The following is a 14,874-nucleotide window of genomic DNA, read 5'->3' as shown; positions in this document are numbered from 1 at the left end:
AGTTCAGTCCAATTCTGCACAAAAAATTCTGTTTGGAATCTCCTTCCCCAAAAGACCAACTTGTACTCCAGTGGATAGTGGATCAGAGTAATGTTCCTTACATCCAGAATCTGGATCATTATAGGTTGTGCTCAGATTCTACCAGCATTTACCTGTAGAAAACAAGTCTGCTGAAATTGTAGGTATTGAATAGACCCCTACAATGTCAGTTTACCCCCTGCATTTTGTCTACATGTTCATGGCACTGCATCCATTTCTTTACTAGTTAAATTAAATGGATACAGGTTTTGCATCAATGCAAGAAAAATGGCTGTATTTTTAACATACTAATTAATACCCATTGAGTTCTCACTGTTATGTTATTTTCCAAGTACTTTTACCTGGTTTAGGCTGCCAGTACTTTCTTGCTACCACAGTGGCAGAGCCTTTAAAACAACTAGCTGCTGTCATGAATTTGTCTTGCTGGCCTTTTACTAAGATGAGGGGAGTTACTGGGGAGAAGGACTTCTTGCTGCTTTCTTGTGCAATGTGTCCTGCCTGACAGTAAAGGGGAAGAAGCTGCACCTCTCTGCAGTCCCTGTTCTCCTCCCACCACTCCACAGTGTGGCTGCACGGATATTTTGCTCTTGGGATTCCTGCTGCAGGTTCCAAAGGTCTGTGCCTGTGTTCCCAGCACAGGCAGTGGATGCTCAGCTCGAGTACATAATGTTAACAAAGCAGTAATTGTATACATAGTTACTGTTTCAAACATTCATATACTGGCTTCCAAGGACCCTACTTTTATGCCTTTGTTTATATTTAATAGCAGTTAAGGTGGTTAACTGACTTTATTTTGGAAACCTTGATGCTTCTCTTGCCAGTACTGGCGCTGTGAGGATCAGAAACAAAGATGTGCCTTTTTACTCTGTGTCTTCTGATAGGTTTTGTCATTTGGCAACTGTTGTTCTGTTAGATTTTGCAGAATTTGGACAGGATTCTGATCTCCTACAAAGTGACAGAAACACTTATTAGAATGCAGGAACAGGTTTGGGGCCTTTTTTCTGATTATACCATGCTGAGTGCCATGCATGAGGAATTAGAGGCTGTCTGTTATTATGCGGCCAAACAGCTGCAGGAACTTCTAGTGAGTGATTTTAAATACTAGTAAAATAAAAATCAAAATAATATTCCCATGAAGCAGAATGTAAAGCACAGGCACTCCTGCAAGTCTCCCAGGCTTTGGAAAGAATTATCAAATCTGGACCAGGCCAGTCTTCTTACACTTAAAGTTCCATTGAAGTAAAATATAAAATAAAAATTTTAGGGTCTTCTACAAGTTCTTTTATGGTAGCTCCATTTTCTAGTCTCTTTTCAAACCCAGCCCAGTGTAAGAAAAAAAAGTCAAAAATTTAATTTCTAAATTAAATGAAACTCAGGGCTTGAGTTCGTGGGGGTTTTTTGGGATCCCATAGCTAGGAGGCATTTTAAATTAAGTTTAAAATGTAGTTGATACATACTACATTTTATATTAGGTTATTTTTCCTTTTAGGTGCACAGATAATCACACACATGACATTTCCAGTGGGGTATTCCCCAAGCCATTTAATTTTCCTGCTTCTGCTGATAAATGGGACCTGTTCAGTCAGCCTCCCCTCCTTGCAAGTAAAATATCCTCATCTTCTCAGAACAAAAGAACTGCCAGATGTAAGCAGGCCAAATAGTTTTGTCCTTCTGTCCAGTAAAAGTGCTCCTGTTACCATTAAGACTGTGTTGCCTGAGCATCATGTGCCCTCTGGGACTCCCTGGGAGTGCTGCAGCTGGGATGCTACAGGAAAATTACTCAGAAACCTTCTCAGTTTCCCCCCAACGTGCATAGAATCTGGATTATCTCCACTAAGTGACTTTCCCTGAAGCACCCCATACCTGTCCAACAGAGCCATGTGGCTTAATTTTTACACTGCAGCTCTGCACCTGTGTCTGTGCCACACCTACCCACACTTGTTCAGCACCAGCTGGCCATGGGCCCTCTGCTTGACAGTGGTGTGTTTTTCATCACCCCTCCACCTGGCCCTGGGCTGCCATCTGCAAACACTTTGGGCTTCTCACAGACTTCTACTTTTGGGAGGCCACACCTACAAGCCAAGCCTTTTCTGCATCTGTCAACCCAGAGGAGGATCAGCTATCTTCCTTCTTGGAAGGAAGAGTGACCCCTGCTCTAAATTGATTGCAAAGCAAAAGGACAGAGCACTCCAGGCATGGACTGAGGGACCACAGAGGTGCTCACCATCCCAGGGAGGGCAGCAACTGGCTACTGCAGCAGGATCAGAAGGCTGGTCATGGATGAGGTTTTTAACATAAAGGTGGGGTGTGTAGGTTGTGGGTTGTACGTGGTATGTGAGTACTGGAAAGGCTTCAAGTGATATCCTGCTGCTATGGGATAGAGGTGCCTATAACCCAGCCCCTGGGCACATGTTGTGGTTGCCCTACCTTGATTCCCAACCTCTCTGCATTTAGGAGCTCCCCAAATTGCTGCTGCCCCAGGCTGTACTTCACAGTGACCCTTTGTGGCCCAAGAAGTACAAAGGAGCCTGAGTTCACATACTCCTGGGGTTAGAATGGTGGCTCTGTGTCCTGAATGCTCACCTTTGTTTCCATCTTGTTAACACCAGGTATCAGCTCCCTGCACTGCTATGAAGCTCTATGATCTCCTGTTTCTGGGTCCTGTGCAGCACAAGCACGATGTGTTCTCACAGGGCGTTTTCAGCCTCTCTGCAGAGCTGTTTGATCAACACAAGCTTTGACAGTGAGGCATCATTAATTTTCCACAACCTACTACTTCAAACTCCTGAAAGGATGGGCTGTCACTGTTCCTTGTAGCCCTTGCTGGCCTGAACTGCCCTCTGCACTGTCCTGCTGCAGCACAGGAGGGCTGTGTGCCTCGAGCCACTCTCTCCTCCCTTGGGCCTGAGATTTAAATCTGTCAGCTCTGTCAGGGAAAAAAAGGAATTCTCAATATAGAATTATTTCTTTTTAAAGGATGAGATAAACTGCATTAATGGTGGAAGTGATCATATACAATTCAGGCTTAGTGAGTTCCCATTGTCTTAAATTAATCCTAATAAGCACTGTTTTCCCCAGCAATGTGCCATTTTAACAGTCACTGTGGAGAGCTCTGCTTCCTAAAACTATCAAATGAGATGACACCCTCCTCTTTTGGAAAGCATAATTGAAGAAATGTGACAAAACATGGTTATTGCTTATTTGTAAATGGGATCTTTTTAAAAGTACTCTCCTACATGGATTGGGTTAAATGACTTGCTGATTAAGACATGTACATGAAATATTAAACTGCCATTATCTGCCTTCTGTTAAAATTAAAAATCAGGATTCTCTTTTGTGCAGATTAAGTAAAAACTTCTATGCTGTTTTAGAGTACAATATAAATGTAGTAAGTAAAAGCTAGAGGTATATTTGAATGACAATTCACACATAATGTCTTAAGAAGAAATTCTAATATACTTGGAATGGAATTAGAGGGACACACATCTGGATGTTTCCTGAGTGTTCAGATACAGCTTCTTCTGCTGAAATTCCCAAAATTGCACTACTCTGCTGACGATTTCTGCTTTTACAGATACCCCATTTTTACTCTATGAATTATCTGCACAATCTACTTAAAAATACACTTCCAAAGCTTTATCCAAGTCCCTTTCCACACCCTTTATTGGAACCCAGAGCCAAGGCCTGTGAAACTGGGACAAATTCTAAAACTGAACATGACTGTTCTTTTAGGTTTCCTCACTCATTCCTTTGTCTGAGAAACTACTACTCAGCATGCATTCCAAGATACTGAAATAACTATTTTACAGTTATTTTAAATACTTTGATTTTTGTTAGTAGGAAAATTAGTGCTAGAATTTCAACCAGAGCCTGGTTGAAAGTTTATTAAAGTCTTTGCAGTAATTTCAATGAGCTTATAATGAGACACTTCATGTTCATATGAGCTTCACACTAAAACCAGTATATTATAAACCCAGTAATTATTAAAACCAGTATGATACCAGTAGTATAGTACAAGATCTGCCTGCAAATCCCAAACCTGAGTGTGTTTCCTGGATGAGATAATGGCACATGAACTGCTGTTCAAAATAATTCACCTGAGAGTTTAAGTGGGATGTGATATGGAAATACTGGATGGACAAGAGAGAAGCAAAAGTTTTAATATAGCTTTTGATCATTTCACTGAAGGTACTTTTTTAGCAGATGAGTGGTAATGGATGTGGGTCAAAGTGAGGAGCTAAGCGATGTTCCTCTTCCTTTGGCATACAAAGGGATTGGCAGGGAGGTTGGAAAGGAAAAAGTCACTGGGTAACAATGCTGACATTAAAATGACCCTAGGCTGTACCTTGGTCTCGTCTTTTTTGTTAAAAACCCATGCCATATACTGATTCTGTACAGCCATAAAATTCAATAAGTAATTTTTCAAAATTGCATATTAACTCTGAGACTGTATAGAACTATCACAATTCTATGTAGTTTTTTTTTTTCCCTCTTCAGGATTCAATTACAAATTGTATTTTATGCCCTGAAGATATATATTTATCTGTACACTACAGTATAGTCTAAAAAAGCTTTTGTAGTTTTTTTAAAGTTTTATCCCTCATGTTAGAAAACTCAGGTATATTCATAATTAATTGTCTTGATCAAAACGAAACTCCTTACAATTAAGAAACAAACAGAAAGTATGGCATATCAAACAGACTTTCTACTGTTGTGATCCTACCTAAACACAAAATAAGATCCACAGTACTTCCACATTAATAGTAGTAAAATGATTTTTTTGCTTTCTTTACTTCTTTAAAAGCGATTGCTGTGTCTTTCCATGCACAAATCTCTGGCACTTTACAATAATAAAGCTTTTTGTAATTGTGTCTGGCATAAGGACAGGAAGGTGTGTATGTCCATGGAGTGGTGAAAGAAATCAAAATTGCTGATGTAGCAATATCATACCAGGAAGAGGAGTAGGAAATTGCAGGGAAAAGAAGGCAGTTTGAAATCCTGCCTGGCAATGATTTTGATGACCGAGAGACACTGTTCATTTTTCAAGTGCTGCTAAAACATATGGAACTTACTTCTTAAGGCAAAGGGTTTTGGTGAAGATGTCTTCACTTGGATCTTTGTCCTGGGTTCCATCTGGCCAGCTGACTTTGAAGTACGGAAGTGGTGGGGGTTGGAGAGCAAAGCCTTTTCTTTTTGGGGAGGGTGTTGAAATAGTCACCTCCCTTTGTCTGAGAGAGGTGGCTTCCCTATGTTGTGCCACCTGTGTCCCTCACTGGACATAGAAAAATCACAGCTTTAGAGATGGAGTGTGCCTGAAAGGATTCTTGTCACTAATTCTCCACATTGACATTGCTCTGGTCTCTAATATGTGCTGCAGTCGCTGGTGTGACCCTGATGCTAGTCACAGAGGTGGATTTGGGAAGTGAGGTGACACACCTTGAAGGAGACAGAAGGTGACACTTTAGTCCTAGTGCAGTTTCCCTCTGGTCACTAGCACTCTGCCAGTGTAGCACAGTTGTGGCAAAGGTCTGGCATGTGGCCCGTAGATGTAGGGGCTGGATTAATTAGTGCTGTGACCTCTGCAGGGGGACGTTAAGGCTACCAGTGTGACACTTGAAACAAGGATCTTAAAATTATTATTTCTCTCTTCTCCCTGTGTATCCTTTTGGCACTAATATGAACTGAATCATCAGTTAAGCAGAGCTATGATAATTTATACCTATAAGATATAGTCCTTTTCCATCATCTATTGAAGGCCAGTTTATTGCCACTGCTTTCACTGCTTTCTTCCTCTCACACTAAATTATAATTAACAGATTCAGGAAGCAACCTGTTATGGTTTCATTGCTCATAGCATATTTTCATATATTAATGCTTCCTGTGTGTGATGCAAATGGCAACTCTCCAAGGCAATGCATAGTTTTTAAGAAGGTCAGTGTTATAATGTATGGTGGTATTTTCCTACACTAATCTGCTTTCTTGTGAATTACTTTCTTTGAATTCTGTGAGACTTGAGCTCAGTAACTCAGATATGAGAAGAGAGATGGCAGATCCTCCTGAAAGGAACACAGATGTAGGCTTAGCTATTGTCTTTTTAATGGAGGATGAATTAGAATACCCCCTGATGAAATAAATGAGCATAAGGGCTAAGGTTAATTAATGACTATTGATAATTAATCCAGGATTTGTAATTGATAATGTTTACCTGTGGAACAGCTAAGAATGGAGCCTGGTGTGCCAGGCAGGCAGTGCTGCCCCAGCAGCTGCTCCCCTGTGATCAGTGGCAGATGACAGGAACACTGCATGGTGGTGAGACTGAGAACAGGAGATGACTGTGGGAAGCTGGGAAGGAGCTGCTGTCCCGACAAAAGCTGGTTTGTAATTGCAGGCACAGGCCTAGCCAAGGGGAGCAGGTCTGAGAACAGACACGGAAATTTTCGTACCATTGCCTGTGGACAGAAGCTGAGCAGTGAGAAAACAGTGGCAGTTGTCTTTATTATGTAATCTGAGCAATCTTCTCGAGATTCCAAACATACACAACAGTAGGACAGTTCTGAAGGCAATCCACAGTGCCAAGCAGTAATGTTTCCCTAGGCACACTGTCTAAACACCCTTCTGCTGCAAAATGCTTTATTTCAGCACTAACCTTATCTTGGGATCATTGTTAAGAGAGACATAGGGTTAATGGTTTTAATTTTACCTGTATGCTCTTTCCGCTCTCTTGTTATTTTACTGGTAATTTTAAAAGTTTAATTCATATTGACAAAAATCACTAGAATATTTTTAATTATGGCAGAGATGAAATTTATAAATAAAATACATTTTTTGTTCTGTCTGAAAAATAAACGAGACTATCCTCTTTCATTAACATTGACAACTGTATCTCAAAAGGGCCTGTGAAACAAGCCAGCAAGACATGAATCAACAGCTCAAGCAGCAAAAAAAATATTAGGAAAAGTCACCTTCCCCCTTTCTCTTTTCACAATGTTGAAATAAATCAAACTGCTCCAAATAATTCTTTTATTAGTTCTTCTAATATTTAAATTGAAATAATATTGATTACTGTTTGTTGAAGCAACCAGTACATTGAGTTCCTAAATTTGTGGATATTAGTGAAATCAGCATCATTTCATTTTAAGAAAGGCAAGAAAAACAAAAGCATCTCTGAAGAGTGTAAAGAAAAACTCTGTGGCGAGTTGAGCAATGAAACACAGACATCTTTCATATCTTGTTTCTGTGTGCTTGTTTTTGTAGTTACAAAGGTCTAAAGGCAAAGACAAGACAAACTTTATACATAAAGATAAGGGATTTTATTAGTACAACCGTCTCACCTTAAAAAAAATCCCATCACTATATCTCAGGTACTCAAAAACTACTTTTTCTGACTGTAGTAGTGTATTTCATAAAAATGTTACTTTTCCTATAGAGACCATTTTTGTCTGAAATTCAGACATCAAGAATAATTTTAATTTTGAAAATATTATGGAAGACAAAATTTTCTACCAAGGGCTAAAGATGAGATTGAAATAGTAAATGGAGAAGGAAAATTAATGGGCTAAATGTGATTTATCCATTACATGATAGCATTTTGTAAACCGTACAGCCTTAAAATGTTCTATAACTCAAAATTATATAGCTTAATATTTTATCTGCTGTTGTTTTGTTTGCTGTACACAGGATAACCAGAATATATGTCAACTGAATATGAAATTTTCAAGGAATGATGCATATAGTGGCTATATTTCCATGGTGAAGCTTTTTGCATAGAGTTAATGAAGTGCTTGGGGTCCTAGGGAATTAAAGGTGCTATATAAATGTAAGAAATTATCATTAAAAAGTTTTTCCCTCCAGGCATTTGGGATTTTGCTATGTGTTACAAGGAGGCATTTGCAGTCTTTTTTCATTCAAAATGCTTCAGCTTAAACATTTTCCAACTCTCCCTCTGCAGCTTCAGCTACAAAAATGTTTATATGAAGAAACAGTTTCTAAATTGGTTCCAGTTAATCATACTTTGCTGCTAACTTGAAAGAACCTGCCTTGGTTTAAGCTTTTTATAGCCACGTTGAAGATCAGGAGGAACTAGGAGCATCAGTCTCTCAAGAGATTTTCAAATGCTGTTTTAACCATTGTTAGGCCTTGTCTGCATTGATGGAGAAATAATACAGGACACAGCCAGCATTCCTGCAAACAGAAAGCCAGCTGTGCAGTATCTGGCTTGATTTTCAAGGATCCTATTGTGTGGCTCTTTACTGGCCATACATGTTCTTTTACTGACATTAGAATGCTTCACTGGTCCTAAAGTTTCTATTTTGTGCAGACATGCAATCCCAATTTTGTGTCATTTTGTGTCTATTTCTCAAATCTTCTTAATCCATCATGCAGCCTTTAAGATAATCTACTGCTTTTCACATACTATAAATGGCAAGAGAAGTGGAATTAAAAATAAATAAAGACTTCTGACACCACTGGACATAATCTTTTACCACAGTGCCATTTGAATGAAATATTGCATTTATGTTCTTTATTCATTCACACCAAATGTGGATTTTTTTGATCCACTGATTATGTGAATCATAAGCATTTTTTAAAATTCGCTAGTGCTAATGGAATTTGGCCTCTTAGTAAAAGAATTAGGTTGAGAGATTAAAAAATTGCTAGATATCTTTAAACTATTAATAAATCGTGGGATTTGGCAGCATTAGAACTGAAGTTCAGGTTTTCTTAAGCTAAGCATTTTATTTGTTCACAAATAGATGTAAAATGTAATAAGATACTGCATTTTCTGTAAGTTAATATTTTTATGGAATTTGATGACTTCCTTCAGTTATTAATTGCAGAATTGAGGCAATAATTGCTGTTCCTTAAATCTTACCTTCTATGGGAAAAAAATATATTTAAATTAAGTGTGATGACCTAAAAATTATTGCGTGCAATAAAATAGATGAGTTTCAGACAGAAGCATAGTAGTATTAATATTTGCTTTTTCAACTTTTATTGTTTGTATTTTGGTTAGCATGGAGCACATATGATACAAGAATCTTAGAAGGAATCTGTGGATTGTACAAGATGATAATGTTTCTTTTGCTTAAGAGCAGTGGAAAAACTGTCCTTACAAGCTCCAAAATAATTAGAACTCGATTTTATAAATGTATATTTTCAGAAAATAAGCTTAATTCTCAGAAGAATAATATTAGCACTCATTAGGGGACTGAATGCTTTGGGGTACTGTTAATGAAATTCATAGCCTTTTGCCTGTGGGCTATCAGTTTGAATTCAGTCTAACTCAGTGGAGATTGAAAATTGGCCTATTTAATGGCCTTTTAGTCATCTCTAATGAGTTGAGTTTGGTGGGTCTCAGTCCCGCAACATAAACCACTCACACTGCCTTCTCCTGACTGGCATGCTCCAGAGAAACCCCTGAATTTAATGGATTTTGGGGAAAATTAGCCTCTGGTACCATGGAGAAAAAGCAAAGAAAGTGATAGATGATGGTTAAATGTGCACTAACACACACATTATTTTTAAATGTGGAATTTATAGTGATATATAAAGTTTATAAATTAGCTGAGCATGTGACATATGTTGCTACACAGCTATACTGATTGTAACATGACGAAGACTCCCAAAGGGGATATCTACACCTGTGCGTAAGATCATGACAACATATTAAATGTTTAAATGCCCCTGGGATTCACTTTTGTCAGAAAAAAATAGCATCAGAACAGATATCTAGATAGCTGGATGGCAACTGCAGCTACAGAAAATGATGCTGAAAACAATTATTAGCTAGTGTGCCTCCATTACTTCACAGCAGTAAAATGCTTCTATACTTCCTTACAGATATTTAACTTAATATTAAAAACCATATTAATACCATTTTCAGGATCCTGTTGAGAATATATGCCAGTTTTATTTATCTGTATCGCATTAGAACTGTTCCTAATGTCTAACTAAAATTTCTCAGTACAATTTAAAGCTGTTATGTTTAGCCTTGTCTGCAGTGGACTCAGTGAACAATGGATTTTTCTTCCTGTGGTCTTTTATTCTCTATACTAAAAAATCTCACACATTCCTATTTTCAATTAGGGTCACATCTTTTAAAATGGTGACTTCCCCCACCCCCCCCCTTCCTTGTACTGTCTTCTACTGGAAGTTTTTGAAAGAAATTTTTCTTCAAATGCAGAGGCCAAATCTGAACACACAGATGAGGCTTCACCAGTATTAAAGATGAGGGATTCTTCCTATGTCCTAGATATGACAGTTCTGTTTATGCATTTCTCTGTACTGCAGCTTTTTTCACAACGGTGTGACATTGTTGATGCATGTTCAGTTTGTGATTTACTCTGATTCCCCGCCCCTTTTCTGTAAACCTGGTGTTTATTCATCTGTTCCCAGTCTTGCAATTGTGCAATTGTTATTTTCCTGCTTAAATGTTGAAGTTGGCACTTGTATTTATTCAATTGCACCATATTTCTGCAATTATTTTTTCAGGAAGGTTTTGAATTCTTTTCTTGTGCTGTAACTTGTTTCCAGCTCTGCCAGTTTGGCATTGTTGGTCAGTCCAATCCATGTAAACTGTATTCTGTCACATATGTAATGAGACTTGGGACCACAGTCATGGCATACCCGCCTCCAGGGAACCATATATGCTGTCCTGCTACTTGTCACAGTGAAATGTTGCTGATGTAATTTTGCACCAGTGCAGTAATTTCATTATGTCTTTTGCTTGCTCAATTAAGACTTCTCTGAGATGGTGTCCAAAACCTGACTTAAGTGAAGCCATAACTGACCGAGCACTACTCACATCCAAGGCCTGTTATTGTCACAGCTTGGGATGAGTTTGGCTCGATGTGATTTGACAAATCTATGCTGGCTGTAACTTATCACTTCATTAGCTATCATGTACTTAAAGATGTATGATTATTTGCTTTTGTACTTTTCTGGGAATAGAGGCTGGAATGATTGACAGTGCTTGGCTCCATCTCTCACCCCTTTTGAATTACTTGTGCCGTGTTTTACCTCTTCCTCTCTCCTGACATCTATTGTGTCCCTGAGCACTCTGACCACCGCTCACACCTCTAACATTGCCTTTATCAGCTTCTCACTCGAGTGTGAAATTCCCTGGGTCAAGCAAGTCTGAGGGGAAAAAACTAACTAATTTAAGCAGTCTCTACACACTTGGCATTCCCCCCCGACTCCGGGAGAATTCCCTCTGTGAGCCGGGGTTCACTTCAGCAGCATTAGTCTGAGGAGAGGATGGCACCGAACGTGTTTGTGTCACCTCGTGGTGTCCGCGCCCCAGGCAGTGCCCGCTGCGCTCAGGTTCCCCGCGCCCCGTCCGCAGCAGCCTGAGCGAGAGCCTGAACCTGAGAGCCTGATCCTGAGCCCGAGAGCCTGAACCTGAGAGCCTGATCCTGAGCCCGAGAGCCTGATCCTGAGAGCCTGATCCTGAGCCCGAGAGCCTGATCCTGAGCCCGAGAGCCCGAGAGCCCGATCCTGAGAGCCTGATCCTGAGCCCGAGAGCCCGATCCTGAGCCCGAGAGCCCGATCCTGAGAGCCTGAACCTGAGCCCGAGAGCCTGATCCTGAGCCTGATCCTGAGCCCGATCCTGAGCTCGAGAGCCTGATCCTGAGCCCGAGAGCCCGATCCTGAGAGCCCGATCCTGAGCCCGAGAGCCTGAACCTGAGCCCGAGAGCCCGATCCTGAGCCCGAGAGCCTGAGCCTGATCCTGAGAGCCCGATCCTGAGAGCCTGATCCTGAGCCCGAGAGCCCGATCCTGAGCCCGAGAGCCTGATCCTGAGAGCCTGATCCTGATCCTGAGAGCCCGATCCTGAGAGCCTGATCCTGAGCCCGAGAGCCTGATCCTGAGAGCCTGATCCTGAGAGCCCGATCCTGAGAGCCTGAACCTGAGCCCGAGAGCCTGATCCTGAGCCTGATCCTGAGCCCGAGAGCCCGATCCTGAGAGCCTGATCCTGAGCCTGAGAGCCTGATCCTGAGAGCCCGATCCTGAGAGCCTGAACCTGAGCCCGAGAGCCCGATCCTGAGCCCGAGAGCCTGATCCTGATCCTGAGAGCCTGATCCTGAGAGCCCGATCCTGAGAGCCCGATCCTGAGCCCGAGAGCCTGATCCTGAGCCCGAGAGCCCGATCCTGAGAGCCCGATCCTGAGCCCGAGAGCCCGATCTTGAGCCCGAGCCTGAGGCGGCCTCTGCGCTCCGCCGCCTCGGGAGCGCCCGGCGCAGATCTGCCGCACCTCAGCCGCCCTCAGGGCCTGTGGGAAGCGCAGCCCGCAGGCCGGGCGGCGGCCGTGCCCACAGCCAGCGCTGAGCGCCCGCCGCGTTGGGGAGCCGCCGGCGGGGACTCTCCCTCCGAGCCCGGGGAGGGGAACACTCCCTCCGAGCGCGCGGGAGCGGGAGGGGCGCGCGCTCCGTGCGGGGGAATGGAGGGGAGGCCGTGCGCGTGCGCCCTTCGCCAGCCGCGGCGCGCGTGTGTGCGTGTGCGTGCAGCTGCGCGCGGAGCGGCGGGGCGGTCGGTAGACTTGCGCGATGACGTCACGGCGGCGCGCGCAGGACGTAACCCCGGCGTGACGCACAGTCCGGAGAGCCCGTGAGTTTCCCGTTACGATTTAGTTTTTTGTATCGCACCCCCGCCGCCCCCGCCCGGCCGCAGGGTGAGGGGGGAGAGCGGGAGGCGCAGGGCCCCGCGGGCCGGGGGGCGCAGGCCGGTGCCGAGCGGAGCCCGCCCAATCGGGCCGGGGCCGGCCGGGCGCCCGCCCTAGCGGCGGCTGGCGGAGCGGGCGGCTCTGCCCCATCCTGCCGCATCGGGAACATGGCGGCCGCCTCCGACCTGGTGCGGCTCCGCGGCTCGGCCGCAGCCACCCGCGCCGCGGTAAGTGGCCGGGGCGGGCCGGGGCGGCGGCTTGGCGGAGGCCGAGCGGCCGCGATAGGCGCTGCCCTCCCGGGCCCTTCCTTCCTCACTCCGCCTTGTCGCGTCTCTCCGTCCCCACAAGCGCCTCTGGCCACCTCCCCGAGCCGACGAGCGGCGTTCCCGGTGCCCCGGCCGGGCGGGACACAAAGGGCTGTGTCGAGGAGGGTTTTGTTCGGTCACATGAAGCGGCGCAGCCAGTGAGCGCGGAGCGGGAGGGGGAGCGGGGCCGCCGCCATTGCCAGGCGCGGAGGAGCCGGGCAGCCCGGGGCCGCCGCTCGGGGCCCGGGGCCGGGCGGGCGGCAGCGGGATCCAGGTAATGCCCGCGGGCGGGTTGGCCGGGCGGGACGATGCCGGCGCGGGCGGGTGGCCGGGATCACCGTGGGGGGCCTGCAGGAGCCCGGGGCCTGTCGCCGCCCGCCCCGGCGGGTCCCGCCAGGCCGCCCGTGCTCCGCCGCGCGTCTCCTGGTGCGGGTCCCGCCCGCGCTGCCCCCCTGTGCTGGCGGCCGGCCCGGGAAAGGCTGTGCTGCCGTCCTGGGACAGGGGGAGCCTGCGCTCCTCACCCTCCCCTTCGCTGCCTTCCTTCCTGGCGTGAGGCAGGCAGGCTCCGAAACGCCTGGTGTCGGTACAAAGGGCTGGCGAGTGCCGCGGCGCTGGCCGGTGTGCCCTCCGGGAGCGGTGGCAGAGCTCCCGGCGCAAAGGTGGTTCACAACAGCGAGGGAAAAGTCACCCGTTCGGGTACCAAAGTCGTGTGTTCGGGCTCCCAACAGCTTCGGGATCTGGTGGTTTCTCTGACAAAGTCTGTGTTATGAGCTTGCAGTGATGGGCATCATCTTGGCAAATGGAACATGTGTGAAATCTAGAAAGTTTTTCTTCTTCTTATAGCTTGTGTGTAACCTTCAGCCTATTGGCAATACCTCTGTCGTGGTAGTGTGGTCTGTAAACTGACAAATCAAGTGGTCATGGAAAACAAGTATGATATATCAAAATAGGTTTCCATCAGTGCTGTACAGCTCTAGCCCTTTAATCAAAACCTCATTTGTGGTGATATTCTGATTCTTGCCTCTCTTTCCAGCTCATAATTTAATTATGAAGATTGTGTCATGGAACTTTCAAACATATATGAAGAATGAATGTGCACCAGATTTTAGAGTGAGAAGTCATTTCATGTTGTATAGAGTAATGAATTAACACATTAATTAATTGCCAGGGTTTTTAATACAAGTTGCAACATAATTTTTGATGCAAGTTGTAAAACAAATTTTAAAGAGAAGATTCTTCACAATGGAGGGCAAAGTGCTTCAGAGTTTTGGTAACTTAATGTGATTCTTCTGTGTAGAATTCTTTCCTACCTGACTTGTGCAATGTTGGTGATTCAAGGACAGAATAAATGGGCTGATTAGACAATGCAGGATAAATCTGGGGAAGCTTTTAGTGGGTCACTTAGGAGCAGAGAAACTGCAGCAATTTTCTTATTGGAGAGGAGTTTGAGCAGGGTGCTTCAAAGAGCAGTGCAGTGTGATAATCCTGTTACACTGACTTAGAGCTGATGTTGCAAACCTGTAAAATGTAACTGCAGAGGGATATGGCGCAGAGTTATACAATAATTACAGTGAGACTTGAAATTAATAATCTTCAGAATATCTTCTTTGAATAGTTTCTTCTGATGTCTAGTATTCATTCCAACAGATTTCATTTTTACTAAAAAGACCTATCCAAGGAAGAGGAATTTTATAGAGGAAAACACCCATAATGCCACCAAAGAGATTTGACATGTCTTTTTATACATTTTTTTCTTTTGTTCAGTCTGCATGATTTTTTTTTTTAATTAAAACAAATCCCTGTGGGGGGAAAAAAAAAACAAAACAAAAACAAACCCAAAAAACCAAACAACCAAGGGTATACTACTCGGA

At 44.0% G+C, this 14,874-nt stretch overlaps 1 protein-coding gene across 21 annotated transcripts in view; it reads left to right on the top strand.

The window, feature by feature from the left end:
- ZNF644 (zinc finger protein 644) overlaps positions 1-14,874 on the top strand; it is a 77,884-nt gene that overhangs the window by 16,850 nt on the left and 46,160 nt on the right. For 9 of the 21 annotated variants that reach the window (XM_085586425.1, XM_085586430.1, XM_021526396.3 and 6 more), the window contains exon 1: positions 12,596-12,643. The exons of 6 other annotated variants lie outside the window; for them this stretch is intronic. The gene's annotated coding sequence lies outside the window, so the exon portion shown is untranslated. Of the gene's footprint in view, positions 1-12,595; positions 12,644-12,787; positions 12,926-13,180; positions 13,278-14,874 lie in introns of those variants that run through there. 6 more of the 21 variants (XM_085586427.1, XM_085586417.1, XM_085586421.1 and 3 more) reach the window with 3 other exon arrangements.

This window comes from Lonchura striata, chromosome 8 (assembly GCF_050655825.1).
Source record: "Lonchura striata isolate lonStrDom1 chromosome 8, ASM5065582v1, whole genome shotgun sequence".
In the NCBI taxonomy this organism is placed as follows: Eukaryota; Metazoa; Chordata; class Aves; order Passeriformes; family Estrildidae; genus Lonchura; species Lonchura striata.
Note: the sequence above shows the minus strand (reverse complement) of the source record. Positions and strands in the feature narration are given on the sequence as shown.